Source organism: Cebus imitator, unplaced genomic scaffold, assembly GCF_001604975.1.
Source record: "Cebus imitator isolate Cc_AM_T3 unplaced genomic scaffold, Cebus_imitator-1.0 Scaffold17, whole genome shotgun sequence".
NCBI classification, from domain to species: domain Eukaryota; kingdom Metazoa; phylum Chordata; class Mammalia; order Primates; family Cebidae; genus Cebus; species Cebus imitator.
The window spans coordinates 9,731,757-9,748,495 of record NW_016107332.1 but is presented as its reverse complement, the minus strand read 5'-3'; positions in this window follow the sequence as shown (position 1 = coordinate 9,748,495).

Here is a 16,739-nt window from a genome sequence, read left to right as displayed (position 1 = left end):
GCCCTCTAAGCTCCTACTGAACAGAATTTGAAAACTGCATAACCAAGCTAGAGGCACCAGGACTTCCTCAGAACTGATAATTGCAAGTTGGAAAAGCAATCAATGGGCTTCTTTATAAAATATTTGAAATGCTTGTGTTTGAAAATTAAAAAACAAAATTGAAAATAGAAGATATTTTCTCAAATAGAAGATATCCTTGTTCTGTTAATAACAGAATAAGAGAAGAAAAATACAGTAAGAGACAAGAAAATGAAAATAGGCAAGAGAAATATTGAATGAGTAGCTATATGTGATGATAATTAAACCATCAGAAACTTCCAAGGAAAAAAGAGAGATAACCTGCATAATAAAATGATAGTGCAAGAAGCTGGAGAGGTGGTTATTATAATGTTCTCAACAAAATATATTAAAGAACTAAACTTCAGAATGTTCATGGAGTTAGAAAGGGGCCATGTTAACCAGTAAAACTGAGTGTAGTTAACTAGCCTGTAGGCTGCAGGGTCACCTTGTTGGTGTGCCATGTCAAACAATGAGCCCTGGCATGGGGCTGCATCAGCTCTGAGAAAGGGATTTCATTTTCTAATTAGTCTTTTCCAAAGAGGAGCTATTTTTTTTTTCTCATCCACCCGCCTAAGAAAAAAGGTTTTCTCCTGCTCTAACTCCTCCTGCTCTTCCTCACCCTCTTCCTCTTTCTTCACACAAAGGCACTATACATGCTTTGTATGGTCTTTCCCCCCCACCAAATGGAATAAGTTTACAGAGGAGAGTGAAAAAAAAAATGTTTAAAGTCAGAAAGTGATCAGAACTTTGAGAAAATGTGCATTTTGTCGTATGGGTCACAGGTAGGTAGATGACTTAAATTGTCCAGTGAATAATAATTAAGCCAGGAAAAGAAATTGGTCAAAAATGCAGGGAACATGTTGCAGATGTCATCAAGCTGGATTTGGTAATTTCTTGTATGTAAAGATTATAGAAAAGAGGAGTCATTAAAATATAAGGCTCCTAGCCAGGACAATATCGTACCTAATCAAACAATGCTATTATTAGTATAAAAATTAGAAGAGAGAGAATAGTTTTGTATATATTGTCATGTGAATTAAGTCTCATGCTGAAAGGACACTTGAAAACACAACATGAAAATTAAAGGATGTATTTTGAAGCCAACTGTATAAATTTGGGGTTAACCACCTAACATAAGTCTGATAAAAAATGTATTAAATACCAAATCATTTTATTTTATCTATTCAAAAAAATGTTGAGGTCCTGTTTTATATGGATCATCTAACAATGTGCTAGATATTTAAAAATAAGCACCTAACAGTGCCATTGAGTAGCAATAGATCCACCTTGACATTCACGTAATAAGTTTATGAAGTCCCTGGTAGAGTCTACCAAGGTTATACAATGTACTGTGGCATTCTAAGATTCCACTCAAAGTTTATTTGACTTTCAACTGCATTCATTAAAAATTGACATGATAAAAAATAAGCTTTATTGTTAAATTATGAAAATTTGTAAATAAATGATCTTCAGAGTATAATGTATCATGTTAATTAAGAGCTCAAAAAATAATATGTTTTGAAATCTCCTGACATCTTCTCAACATTTTGACTTTGTTCCAATAGGTAAATGCAATTTTAAAGTTAAAATCATTACTATGAATTACTGTTGAATTTTAACTGACAAGTCGTAAGTGAGAGACTCGTTACAATGACTTTAGTACATCCAGGAGTATGAAATTTTATTAAAAAACAGTTCAATAATTACTGTCTATGTGGAATCTCCCATATTTCTTCTAAGGATAATTTATTTTTGCCCATTTTATTCACACATTGATTTAAAACAAATATCTGGCATCAGTTCATTCAATTATGGCGTAAAGAGTGATGGTTTTCCATCATGCTAATAGAATAGAAACAGAAAAAAAGGAAGACTCACCCAACTGTGCCGAAGCCCCTCAATGGTATCAAACAGGAAAAAAGGAAGACTCATCCAATTGTGTCAAAGCACCTCAATGGTACCACCACCTTTACAGTCAATGTCAACATTTTTGCTTTTCTACATGACCATCATACTATGCCATACAAGTACATATATGAAAGAGTGGAGAGAGATACTTTCTGAAAATGATTTGATGACCTAGTATTATCTTTTAATAGCTGTTAGGCTCTGGAAATGGCACTGGTGAGACCTCCCTGAGTTGATGGATGATAAGCAGTGTTTATTCAGCTTGTAAATGTATCCAAAACCATACATCCCAGGAATGTCTAAAAATTCTTATTAAATATTAGTACTATATTCTTCCAAGTGCTTAAAGTGGCATGTGCATGAGCAATAAATCTGAACTTATGTTTTTTTGATGATTAAGGTAAAATAGTCCCTCCTTGTGAAAAAATGAATTTAATGACCATTTGGAGTTCCTTTGCTTTTTATGTCTTTGATAAGAATAACCACAATCAAGTGATAGTTATACTATGTCTTTAAAATCAAATTATATCAAAGTAGAAAAGAAAATAAAAGATCTATCTATTCTTTTAACATTGTACCAGAATGATATAAAAGTCTATTTGCATTTTATTTGCTTGTTTATTTTTTGTTTTAATAAGTTACTTATTACATTGATTCAAAATTTACATCTATTTCAATTGAGATATTGTAATTTTGGTATAAGAATAGGTTGGCTTATCTAAATCTTACTTATTTTCTGTAGATTTTAACAACAAAAATAATAAATTTGAAGTATGAATATTATACTTCTTCAAACCATTTCTAATCACTGACATTTAAAAACTTTCTTTTCACAAAATGTTAACTGAATCTCATTTTGCAACGTAAACTCTCTGAACACGATAGGTTTTCTTGGAAATTATTGCACATTTATTTTAAATTGCTAACAATATGATTTCACATTAAGAATGCTTGATGGAATTGCAAGTAAGATTCAAAATCCAAGGTGTTTTATTTTGCTTACTTAATGGCTGTCAACTAGAAATCTTTACTGTAATGATGATTAATGGGCAAGGACTCAACTACAAATCCTAAATAAATATCTTGTATTCTACCCAGAATACAATCCAATGTTTAGATCAAAGTTGAAAGTGCACACTGATGGATAAGATCGCTGAAATCTGTTATTTAATGTAAAACTAATCTATGAAAATGTAAGTAAACTATGTTAAGCCTTTGCAGAGTAAAAATATTAATCAGTGTGTTGTGAAACTGATATACATGTGTGTGTGTGGGTGTGGGTGGGTGTACATATATATATATATATATATATATATATTAGAATGATTTTCATTGTATTTTTCTGATTACATTTCTTTAATATTTGATTTCTTGTATATACTCTGCTTAAGACAAAAGCATCTAGATAATAAACAATTCTATTCAAAATATATAAGCATGAAAATATTCTCAAATTTGTTCACAAAAATATTCTCAAATTTGTTCACTCTTCCAAAATTTGCCCATTACTATTATTTTCAAATAAGTGATAAAATAATGGTATCTCTACACTCTGAAAATTAAAAAACAATGTAATTAAGCCCTATGGTATAGATTTCTTTTGAGCCAAAAAAGGTAGGGTCCTGATGGGGTACATATTTCTACATAATTCTAATCTCCTACACAAAATTCTGTACGCATGATTGTACAACCACTCATTTCTTACTTGGAACAGCATGTCAGATTATTGTTTTTAAAGGCATCTCAAAAGTAAATTATATGCTAATGTGTGGGAAGAAAATGTCATCAAAATAAGAAACCAGGCAAATCTTCCATGTTTACAGGAGTAGACTGGATCAATAATGTATTATTAGGAAAGCAGAAACCACTCAAGATATCTCTCAAAACTATTGGAAGGGCTGGGGAAATAAGGTGATGAGGAGAAGCAAATAAATGAACACATAAATAAATAAAAACAAAGACCATTATTGTTAACCTTAGTTAACTAGAATGTAGAATTATTTAAAATAAATATTTTACTGAATTGAGTGGTTATTGCCTTAAAACCATATAAATACCATGATGAGTTCTATAACTAAGGTTAGCATAATTGCCTCTGATAACACTAATGGTCCAATCACAAGGATAAATCACTAAATTATTAGTTCAAGTTACAAAGTAGACAAGAGAAAATTTTATGAGCACCAGAGCTTTTCTAGCTAAGTAAAAATATTAGTTCTCCTGATCCCTCCAGTATCTTATTTGAAGTAGTGGGTGAGATGATGGTCCCACCAGATTGCATAAGTGAAATTGGTTTATTGATTGGAAGAATACGGCTGGAAGAATATATTATGTGCAAGTATTTGGGTAACTAAGAGCTCTCTGAACCTCCATGCCACCAAGCTAATTTTGCCGGAAGAAGCAGTAATGCTTCCCTTGAATGATGACACTCATCTCTTTCTTTAATAACAATTCTCTTGCCTAAGGTAAGTTCCCTACAGTGGGAAGCTGATGCTCCCCATGCCTCAACCCCCATTTCCCCAGGACTGTCAGTAGAATTAATTATTAGACTATCTCTGTGAGAGGCATAAACATAGATTAAGAACAAAAACCTCAGGAAATTTCTAAATGTATAAATAAACACTGAAGATAATGAAAACAAAAAAGAGAGAATATTACAATTTTACACTAGAGTAAGTCTTAAAAAATGAGTACTTTCCTCTACAATAGATTCAGTGGAACAACTGGAACATCAGTATGTGGTTCCAATTATCCCAGCCTATACTTGCTTAGTTAACAGGAACATGGCCTCCAAGAAGATCGAGGTGACAGAAATTAAAGAAAAATTATTAGAGAAAGCAGCAAGCGATGTGGGATATATCTGCTCTTGCCCAAACTATGTTTGAGAGCTCAGAGGATACTCAATCATCTTGAGAATCATTTAACCAAGGGGGACAGTAGATCTGTATATATCACTGTATTGATTATTTTCAGGGGTTTTGATCCCGTTGGGAGATGGTGTTGTTAAAATTTTCTCCCACATTTTAGTAGAAAGAGATCACCTGGGGCACCAGAGGCTACATATTTCTATTGCAGTGCCGGAAGTAGTGTATCCAAAAGAAATAGAGCCATTTAATAACAAGAATTTATATAAGAAGGAAATCTTTAATGTTGCTCAAATGTGCACAGCATTCCCGGAACAAAATAAATGGATACTAATTTGGTATTCCATTAATTGGCATGACTATAAATATTTCAGTCATGTTAACAGAATCCGGACCTGGAATCAAATATTGAAATCATAGTTTCTTACACAATTTTCAGAATTAAGTCAGTTCACATACTCAGGCTCCAGCAAAGGAAGTAAATGTTCAATATACTTGAAATTATATCCTGCAATAACATCACCAGTATATTTCAAAATGTTTTCTCTTATATACCAGATTTATATGAATAAAGAGCTCACAGTTTGGGCACTAATATAGGAGACATTACTCCCCCCAAAACAAACAACTATGATAAAGTTAGTTTCAGAGTTCCTCCCTCATTCTCCTGAGACATGTAATCCAAGTTTAACCTAGGATAGGGAAAGAACAACCTATTTACTATATAGGAGTGTCAGAATGCTGTCAAGATTAAGGTGACTACAATGTGTTTCTACCTTATTTTGTGGTGTAGTGGTAGAATAACAGAGGAGAGTTAAAACATTGTGGCATTTTTTGCAAAGCAAAATGAGAGTCAAGTGCAAGCGTTAAGTAGCCTCACTGGAAAAGGAAAATAGCATTAGCAAAAGAAGCTCTTGAATGATGACATGGTGGACAGTCCTTCTCACTGTCACAGAGCAAGATAGGAGTAGAGAAAACCATTTTTGAGAGTTGGGTTCTAAATCTACATAATATACATAAAGAAAATTATCCTGCCATTAGAAAGCAACACAGTCAATAGTGATCGTAAGCCATGTTGCTTAGATGATGTTTTTCATATTGAGGTTGATGAATTATTAGTGTGTTATGAAAACAGATTATGCGAGCCCACCAAATATTTTTGACTGGAATAACTAGAGTGGATTAATATTGAATAGAATAAATTGAAATAGAATCAATCTAATACATATAATATTTTAAATCTTCATTGGAATATTAGAAATGCACTATATTAATAATTGTGATTACAAAAAAAACCCCAAAACTTATTTCCCTAGGCTAGGACAAAATTCATATATCACAAGATAGTTTTACATTTTAAAATTTAATGTAGTGTCTCAAACATACTAATTTGGTTACAGAAGTAAATAGTGATAACTTGTCAATAAAAATGAATGTTGATATTATAAGACTTTTTCAGTATTTTATTTATAGCACCATTAAAGCAAGCTAGAAATTGCATTAAATGAATCAATATGGCGATATGGAAATTGTAAGGCTAATACTTTGAACTTTAAATTCACAGCTTGATGAATAGTTGTTAAATATTTATTCCTTGATGATTTACTCCCTTGATTAGTTTGCAAAGCTTATCCTACCTAAAAAAGGGCAATCTGGAATTATTGATTTCCTTTACATTAGATTATATAAACAGTCTTCAATGCTGGGCAAGCAAAAATAAAAATTTTAAAAGATCATTTAAAAAAAAGGAAGCTGAATGTTTGCCATATTCTGTCATAAACTTTGAGGTGGTAAAAGATAACAGGGCAAGAATGAAAAATTAACATTCTTCTGTTTGACATTTGACATGTATACCATGCTCTTTGGAATAATGATGCATTTGTAAATGCATAACTTTATCTCATTCTTTCTTCACTTGATCAACTTTTATCTTTTTTTACATTGTGTTCTGTATTAAATATGCAATGGTTGCTTTCTTTAAAGTACTTGCAATTATAGCAAAGATTGAAATATTTTGTGAACTAATATATATATATATATATATATATATATTACACATGTAAATAATTAGTAAAACATGCCTGAGTCATTTTATTTTAAAGAGCAAAAGCAACATTTCCTGGATTACATAAAACAAAAAGGATAACAAACAGATAAAATTTTGTTAGAGAGTAACTGGGAATCTATAAAGAATCCCTGGGAAGAAAACAGGTATATGGCCTAGGTAAATTTTAGTCTTTACTGAATACTTTTTTCATTTGATCCTTGAGGCAATATGGAAATAGTCTGAGATTTTTAATAAATAAGTTAAAATCTCAGTTTGAGAAAGGATCAAAGTGCTTAGAAAAGGGAGAAAAACTGTCTGGCATTTTCTATCCAAATAACCTACTAACTGAAGCTTCAAGTGGCTCACAATTTTTTTTTTCATAATAGTGTGAAGACTTGATGCACCTAAATTCTTCAAAAAAAAAAAAAAAAACTCAGGATATTTAGAAAAAAGGAAAATATTTTCATTTTTTAACACAAGATATCCCAAATGAATCTTAATCCTAATAATTTAATAGTTTTTTACCTTCTAATTTTCTCAGAAAGTCAATTTTTTCCTGATAATTTAACTACATAGCATTTATTTTGTATTTCCAATTTTTATTTTCACATTTCAATATTCTAGGCTTAGGCTTTCTAATATTTTTAAGCTGCAATACTGAAAATAATTCTTATGCCAGCCACCTGGAGTTAGTTCCAAACCCATAAGTTAAAGACGGCCCACACTTCAGATGACACCTACAAGCTTGGGGTTCCCAGGCCACCTGAACTTCTAATCAAGTGGCCACAAATCCAAGGAGTTCTCATGACCCCCTGAAGCCTGATGGTTTCTGGAAGACACACAAATCAGGAATCTGCTATATTTATGATCACAGTTTTATTATAAATGATACAAATTAGGAGAATATGAAATGAAGAGACACATGAGGCATGGTGTAGGAGAATTTAAAATGAAGAGATTTTGTGCCCTCTCCTCGTGGAATTAAAATGTATTCTGAATTTAAGACCTGGAGTATGAGCCAAGATTGAGGATACCTTTCCTCTGAGATGAAGACAAACTACTGGTTCTGTGGGAAATTGATTTTAAGGTGGCTGTTCTTGATGAGAAAGGGACTTCATTCTTCAGGATGAAAATTTCCAAATAAGAGGAAGTCTTCTGTGTAATTTATAATCTTTTTTTCCAGGATATTATCCAGGAGAATTCTCCAACCTAGCAAAGCAGGGCAACATAGAAATACAGGAAATACAGAGAACACCACAAAGATATTCCTCAAGAAGAGCAACTCCAAGGCACAAAATTGTCAGATTCACCAGGGTTGAAATGAAGGAGAAAATGCTAAGGGCAGCCAGAGAGAAAGATCAGATCACTCACAAAGAGAAGCACATCAGGCTCACAGTGGATCTGTCAGCAGAAACCCTACAAGACAGAAGACAGTGGAGGCCAATATTCAACGTCATTAAACAAAAGAACTTTCAAACCATAATTTCATATACAGCCAAACTGAGCTTCGTAAGTGAAGGAGAAATAAAATCTTTACGGACAAGCAATTACTGAGAGATTTTGTCACCACCAGACCTGCCTTACACTCCTGAAGGAAGCACTAAGCATGGAAAGGAACAAGCAGTACCAGCCATTGCAAAAATGAACCAAATGATACAGATCAACAATCCAATGAAGAAACTGTATCAAATAACTGGCAAAACGACCAGCTAGCATCAAAATTGCAGGAACAAATTCACACATAAAAATATTAACCTTAAATACAAACGGGCAAAATGCTCCAAGCAAAAGACACAGACTGGCAAATTGGATAAAAAGTCAAGTCCCATTGGTGTGCTGTATTCAGGAGACCCATTTCACATGCAAAGACACTATAGACTGAAAATAAAGGGATGGAGGAAGATTTACCAAGCAAATAGAGAGCAAAAAAAGCAGGTGTTGCAATTTTAGTCTCTAATAGAATGGACTTTAAACCACCAAAGAACAAGAGACAAAGAAGGGCGCTGCATAATGGTAAAAGGATCAATGCAACAAGAAGATCTAACTATCCTAAATATATATGCACTCAATACTGGAGGACTCAGATACGTAAAGCAAGTTCTTAAAGACTTACAAAGAGACTTAGACTCCCACACAATAATAGTGGGAGACTTTAACACTCCGCTGTCAATATCACACATCAATGAGACAGAAAACTAGCAAGGATATCCAGGACTTGAACTCAGATCTGGAGCAAACTGACCTAATAGACATCTACAGAACTTTCCACATCAAATCCACAGAATATAGCTTCTTCTTAGCACCACATAACATTTAATCTATATAATTGAAAGTAAATCACTCCTCAGCAAATGCAAAATAACTGAAATTATAACAACCAGTCTCTCAGACCACAGTGCAATCAAATTAGAGCTCAGGATTAATAAACTCATGCAAAACTGCACTGCAACATGGAAACTGAACAACCTGCTCCTGAATGACTACTGGATAAATAATGAAATGAAGGAAGAAATAAAGATGTTCCTTGAAACCAGTGAGAACGAAGATACAAAGTACCAGAATCTCTTGGACACATTTAAAGCACTGTCTAGAGAGAAATTATAGCACTAAATGCCCACATGAGAAGCAAGGAAAGATCTAAAATCAACACCCTATCATCAAATTAAAAGAGCTAGAGGGGGAAGATCAAAGAAATTCAAAAGCTAGCAGAAGACAAAAAATAACTAAGATCAGAGCAGAAATGAAGGATATAGAGACACAAAAACTCTTCAAAAAAATCAATAAATCCAGGAGCTCGTTTTTGAAAAGATCAAGAAAATAGATAGACTGCTAGTAAGAATAATAGAATAGATACAATAAAAAATGATAAAGGGGGTATCACCACCAATTCCACAGAAATACAAACTACCATCAGAGATTAATGCAAACAATTCTATGCACACAAACCAGTAAAACCAGAAAAAATGGATAAATTCCTGGACACTTACACCCTACAAAAACTAAACCAGGAACAATTTGCATCCATGAATAGACCAATAACAAAGTTGGAAGTTGAGGCAGCAATTAATAGCCTACCAATCAAAAAAAGTTCAGGTCCAGATGGGTTTACAGCCAAATTCTACGGACATACAAAAAGGAGCCGGTAACGTTCCTTCTGAAACTATTCCAAACAATACAAAGAGGTGATCCTTCCTAACCCATTTTATGAGACCAATATCATCCTGATACCAAAACCTGGCAGAGACACAACTATAAAAGAAAATTTCAGGCCAATATCCATGATGAACACCAATGCAAAATCTTCAATACTGGCAAACTGAATGCAATAGCACATCAAAAACTTATTCATCATGATCAAGTAGGCCTCATCCCAGGGTCAAAAGGCTGGTTCAACATATGCAAATCTATAAACATAAATCATCACATAAACAGAACAAAAGACAAAAATCACATGATTATCTCAATAGATGCAGAGAAGGGCTTTGGCAAAATTCAACAGCCCTTTATGCTAAAAGCTCTCAATAAACTAGGTATCCATTGAATGTACTAAAAATAATAAAAGCTATTTATGTCAAGCCCACAGCAAATATCATACTGCATGGGCAAAAACTAGAAGCATTCCCTTTGAAAACTGGCACAAGACAAGGGTGCCCTCTCTCACCATTCTTATTCAATACAGTATTGAAGCTCTGAGGAAGAGCAATCATGAAAGTAAAAGAAATAAAGGGTATTCAATTAGGAAAGGAGGAAGTCTAATTGTCTTTATTTGCATACAACATGATTGTGCATTTAGAAGACCCCATTATCTCAGCCCAAAATCTCAAGATATAAAACAAATTCAGCAATGTCTCAGTATACAAAATCAATGTTCAAAAATCACAAGCATTCCTATACAACAATAGCAGGCAGAGAGCCAGATCATGAGTGAACTCCCATCACAGAATGGGGAAAAAAAACACACCTTAAACTTCATATGGAACCAAAAAGGAGCCTGTATAGCCAAGACAATCCTAAGCAAAAAAACAAACCTGGAGGCATAAATTTAGCTGACTTCAAGTTATACTTTAAGGCTACAGTAATCAAAACAGCATGGTACTGGTACCAAAACAGAGACATTGACTAATTGAACAGAACAGAGACCTCAGAAGTAAAAACACACACCTACAACAATCTGATCCTTGACAAACCTGACAAAAACAAGCAATGGGGAAAGGATCCTGTGTTTAATAAATGGTGCTGGGAAAACTGGCTAATCATGTGCAGAGAGCTGAAACTGGACCCCTTCCTTACACCTTATACAAAAGTTAACTCCAGATGGATTAAACATTTAAACGTCAGACCTAACACCATAAAAACCCTGGAAGATAACCTAGGCAATACCATTCAGGACATAGGCATAGGCAAAGACTTCATGACTAAAACACCAAAAGCAATGGCAACAAAAGCCAAAATAGACAAATGGGATCTAAATAAGCTTCAGAGCTTCTGTACAACAAAGAAACAATCATTAGAGTGAACTGGCAACCAACAGAATGGGAAAAAATTTTTACAATCTACCCATCTGACAAAGTGCAATATCCAGAATCTACAATGAACGAAAACAGATTTACAAGAAAAAAAAAATCCATTCAAAAGTGGGCGAAGCATATGAACAGACACTTCTTGAAAGAAGACATATATAAAGCCCACAAACATGAAAAAATGCTCATCATCACTGGTGATTAGAGAAATGCAAATCAAAGCCATATTGAGATAACATGTCATGCAAGTTAGAATGGTGATCATTAAAAAATCTGGAGACAGATGCTGGAGAAGATGTGGAAAAATTGGAGTGCTTTTACACTGTTGGGGGGAGTGTAAATTCATGCAACTTTTGTGGAAGATAGTATGGCGATTCCTCAAGGATCTAGAAATAGAAATTCCATTTCACCCAGCAATCCTATTACTGGGTATATACTCAAAGGATTATACATCATTCTATTATAAAGACACATGCACACAATGTTCATTGCAGCACTGTTTACAATAGCAAAGACTTGGAACCAACCCAAATGACCATCAAAGATAAACTGGACAAAGAAAATTTGGCACATATACACCATGGAATACTATGCAGCTATTTAAAAAAGGTTAAGTTTGTGTCCTTTGCAGGGACGTGGATGAATGTGGAAACCATCATTCTCAACAAACTGACACAAGAACAGAAAACCAAACACTACATCTTCTCACTCATAAGTTGCTGTTGAACAATGAAAGCACATGGACACAGGAAGGGAAACATCACACACTAGGGTCTTTTGGGGGTTAGGGAGCTACAGGAGCCATATCAGAAGTTGGGGAGATTGGGGAGGGATAACTTTAGGAGAAATACCTAATGCAGGTGATGGGGGGATGGACGCAGCAAACCACCATGGCATGTGTATACCTATGTAATGAACCTGCAAGATCTGCTCATGTACCTCAAAACTTAAAGTATAAGAAAAAGTATGGGGAAAAATGTTGAATATCAATCTCTTCTGGTTTTTATGTCGTAGTTCTTACACATGTCCTTTTTTATCTTTGCGTGCTGTTGTTCCTTCAATCTTTGAACTTGCTGTCCTTTGGATTTTTTTAATCCTATTTGGTTATCTTGGGGGTTTGACTGAGGTATAAGGTGGCTTCAGGAAACTGGCTGCATTGCTGGAAGATTTTAGTGTACCAAGGCTTGACTTAGGACTCCTGGAATGTGTATCTAATTCTGGCAAAATGGTATCAGGCCTTGACTTTGATTTCTGGCTCCTACAGATTAGAAACCTGCTATGCTGGAGAGGCCAAGTTTTTCCTGGGCAGCTGATCACCACATTCTAATGTGTGGTGACAGCCAAAGGACTCCCTAGGGCAGTGGCAAAGGGATCCATCTTTGTTTGCATGTGCCAACAACAGCAGAAGTAGCACCAGTGTGGCAGACTTTACATTTGTTGGCTGTCATGGGGCACTAGCCTGTAGACATGCATTCACTGGAGTGGTGGTGGCAGTATGGCACAGGGGAGTGGGTCCATGCCAGCAATTGTGCATGACTGTGCATGGGTTCACACCCAAGGTGGTTTTAGCATGGGGGTGGGGCACTGGTGGGAATGGGGCACTGTTGTTAGTGGGGCTGGTGGACTTTGTGCCAGCTATTACTCAGAGGAAACAGTGGTGTGGGGCTAGGGGTAGAGGACACTCCTGCTGGCAGCAGTGGCTGGGGAGGAAAGGCTAAGTCTGCCCATGCAAATGCACTGGTAAAGCAGTGTCACAGGTGGCTGTGGGTGAGTGCCTGCAGACAAAATTGTATGGGGGAGACTCTGGGTAGGGAAGGGCATGAACAAGATGGTGCATGTCTGTGAGGTATGTCTCTGCTGGCGCACTCTGCTTGTCAGGTATGGTCTAGCAGTGCAGGAGCTATGATGCAGATTCTCAGGAGATACCTGGGAGTTGCACTGCTGACGGGCACAACCAGACTGGGGCCCAGGAGGAACCAGCAGACCAAGGAGTGCTCAGGTTGGACTGTCTCCATCTCATAGGCAAGACTACCTTGCAAAGTTCAGGTCCAACAGTTCCCTAGGGCTAAAGTATTTTATGGGAGCAAGTTGGACCTAGGGGCTGGACATTCCTGGCTGTGCTCCACTACAGACACTCCTGTACCAAACCTTCTTGGTTCTGCCGAGGCTGGAATTCTGCCTCTATCACTCCTCTAAGTAGCTTTCCTTACTAACGCAAGTGTCTGTGGTCGTTGAGGGGTCTCTTCCTACCAGGACTCCTGTGACAACAACAGGTTGCCCCTTGCCTGTCCAACTCACCACCTCCGTAGTAGTAGTTGGGTGCCAGGAACAAAGCCTGGTGTATGGTAGCCCCATGTCGGGTTCCTAACTTTCTCCCTCTTCAGCTCAGCCTCTGTGCCTCTCCTCTGGGTGCTCTCAGTGCCTTCCCTCTGAAGATCTGCCAGAAAGGCACCAGTCTATACGATGTCTCTGTCCCTCTGTGTGAGATGTCCCACTTGGCTGTGTCTAATCAGCAATCTTGGAGCAAAAGGAGTTTTGCCTTTAAATTTAGTTTTGCCGTTAGAAAGATGTATAGAAAATAAAATATTTTTTCATAAAAATTGGTATTTATTTATATTTTCAGGACTTTATCATTTTAAATATAAAATTTAAGATTTAAAAACTATTTTTACATCAATTACTTGTGTTAATAATGAATAACTTCAGCAAACTGAAAACAATTTAAAGTAACAAATAATAAATTTGTTGATATGTTTGTCTCTGGCTCCAGTTGTATTACTCCTGAAATCTCAATGTCATTTTAACAATCTTCAAATACAAGAACTATGAGTAAACTACAATTAGTAAGGCTTTTATATAAATGATGTGTGGAAAACATGGAGGGTTTCAAGTTAGTGGATTTTTCACAGTCTACTATTTTGAAATTAAGTTATGAATGGATATAAGGAGATAAGGTATGATACCAAATATTGATTCTTGAATATCATGTTGCAATATAAATTTTTTCCATAAAACTATAAAAGATAAAATTGCAAGTGAGAAAAAGCAAAAATGTATATACTCTATTTGTACACATTTTCCACAGTATAAAAGAAAAGAGATATGCAAATTTATACTTAAATTGTATGTAATAAGAACCGATTTTATTGAAATCTATAAAACTCTATAAAAAGGTGTTATCTGTGCATAGGGTCCTTTTCCTTGATGCTAGACCAGTGAAGTTACTCAGGGCTCTTGCTTAGAAGGTCCCATTAATATCCATTATACGCAGTCACATACATAACTGCTGCTTCTGTTTAACATTTTTTGTTTCTTGGAGGTAATCTTTACATAATACTTTAAAAATCCAACTTTCATACTTTTAAAAAACTGAAAAGAATAATTCATATCAATAAAACAATATTATTTACAATTTCAAACAATGGAACTAGTTGGCAAGTTACCCTTGCTATAATAAAACATAGAGTTCTAAACTGCACTCTCTAAACAAAATATTAATAGCAATAAATATAGCCAGGGGCCTCAAGCTTTGTTGCTGTTAAAGTTTTCACGTTGTGACACACATAATGTTTAACTGGAATTAACTCTATGTACAAATCTCTTGATTGCCTTCCTAAGATCTTACCTCCCAAACTTAGCTTCAGAATGCTGTGAAACAGCAAATGAAAGATTAAATGAATTATTAAAATAAATATTGAACTAATTTTTGAGACAGGGTCTTACTGTATTACCCAGGCTGGAGTTCAGTGGTGTGATACCAGCTCACTGCAGCCTCAACTTCCCAGTAGCTTGGACCTCAGCCTCCCAAGGAGCTTAAACTACAGGTGCACACAATAAGACCTGGCTAGTTTTTGTAGAGATGGGGTTTTGTCAGGTGGTCAAGGTTGGTCTAAAACTCCTGGGCTCAAGCAATCCACCTCAGCATCCCAAAGAGATTGGTTTATAGACATGAGCCACAATGCTTTACATACTTGTTTTTTCATTTTAATTTTTATGTATATCATATATCTAAAATCAACATTCAGAAAGTAATCCTATGAACCAATTGATAACATTATCAGTATAAGTTCTTTGGAAATAATTTTCTAATTTTTTCATGTACAATTGTTCTCCCAGGAAGCAAAAGGTAAAAACTGATATTCTCAAATTGCCATAGAATTACATAATGTTTAAGCTGAAAAGATTTCTAGAAATTATTTAGCCCTATCCCTGACATTTGACATTAAAAAAAGTCAGACACAAAAATCACTTCAATTATGTATCCATATAATCAACATTGTTCACTAAATCCTTGGATAAATTTAATAATTAAATTTCAAAGTCAAATGAAGAGCAGTCAAAATGGGAGATTTGTGAATTCCTTGATTATCCTAATATCTTACCTTTAAAGATTAGAACCAAAACTTCACGGAGCAGTTAATTAAAATTATTTCTAATTTTGTCAGATTTCTGCCTAACCATATTTTTACCTAACAATCATGAGCAGGAAGGTTACGGGAGCTGAATAATTTTATTATGTCAAGTTTGCTTTTCAGGCCATCTTCTTGAAAGGTTTTCTCCGGTCATTGCTAACCAGATAATCCATTATTGAAATGAGACTCTGAATAGTTTGCAAATAACACATTTCAAGGTTTTTTTTTTTTTAATGCCAAAATCCATTAACCCATTTAATTAGAAATAAGAGGCATTGATTTTGTAACAACAATTTATATTAAAAGCAGTGCAGCTTTTAATCAGGGAATTTTTTACTAATCAAGGATACTAAGCTACTTTGGTGGCTGGCTAATTATTCAAATAATGTAAAGGAGCAGAAAATGGAATAATTGATAATTATGACTTTAAATAACATTTTTCTACATTCACACTGAATATAAAACATTACATTTTAATAAAACAGTGACAACTCTATTTTGAAATATTTAATGTGCAATAGTATAATTTTTATTTAAAAATTCATTTAGAAGTACATGCAATTTAACTTTTCACTATTAGATTATTATTACTATTTTTCAAAAGGAAATCTAATGTCACAAGGCTAAATTGTCATATATGCTTTCTATATTTTCCCACAAATATTTTAAACTGAACACTCTTCTTCTGCAATGAGGCTTTAGAGCTAGATCATATATCATAATATTCAAGAGTAGTCATAAAACAAGTATGTCTAATTAATGATGACAACTTTACAGATTTAGGCATAATACTTCTCAGAATTTGACTGGAAGATTTTTATTAACTTGACTTTGAAAACTTGCTTTTTACAGCACATTCTTAAAGTATTTGTACATAGGGCTTCTAGAAATCTTACTCTAATGAGTTCAATAATATATATTTAATCAC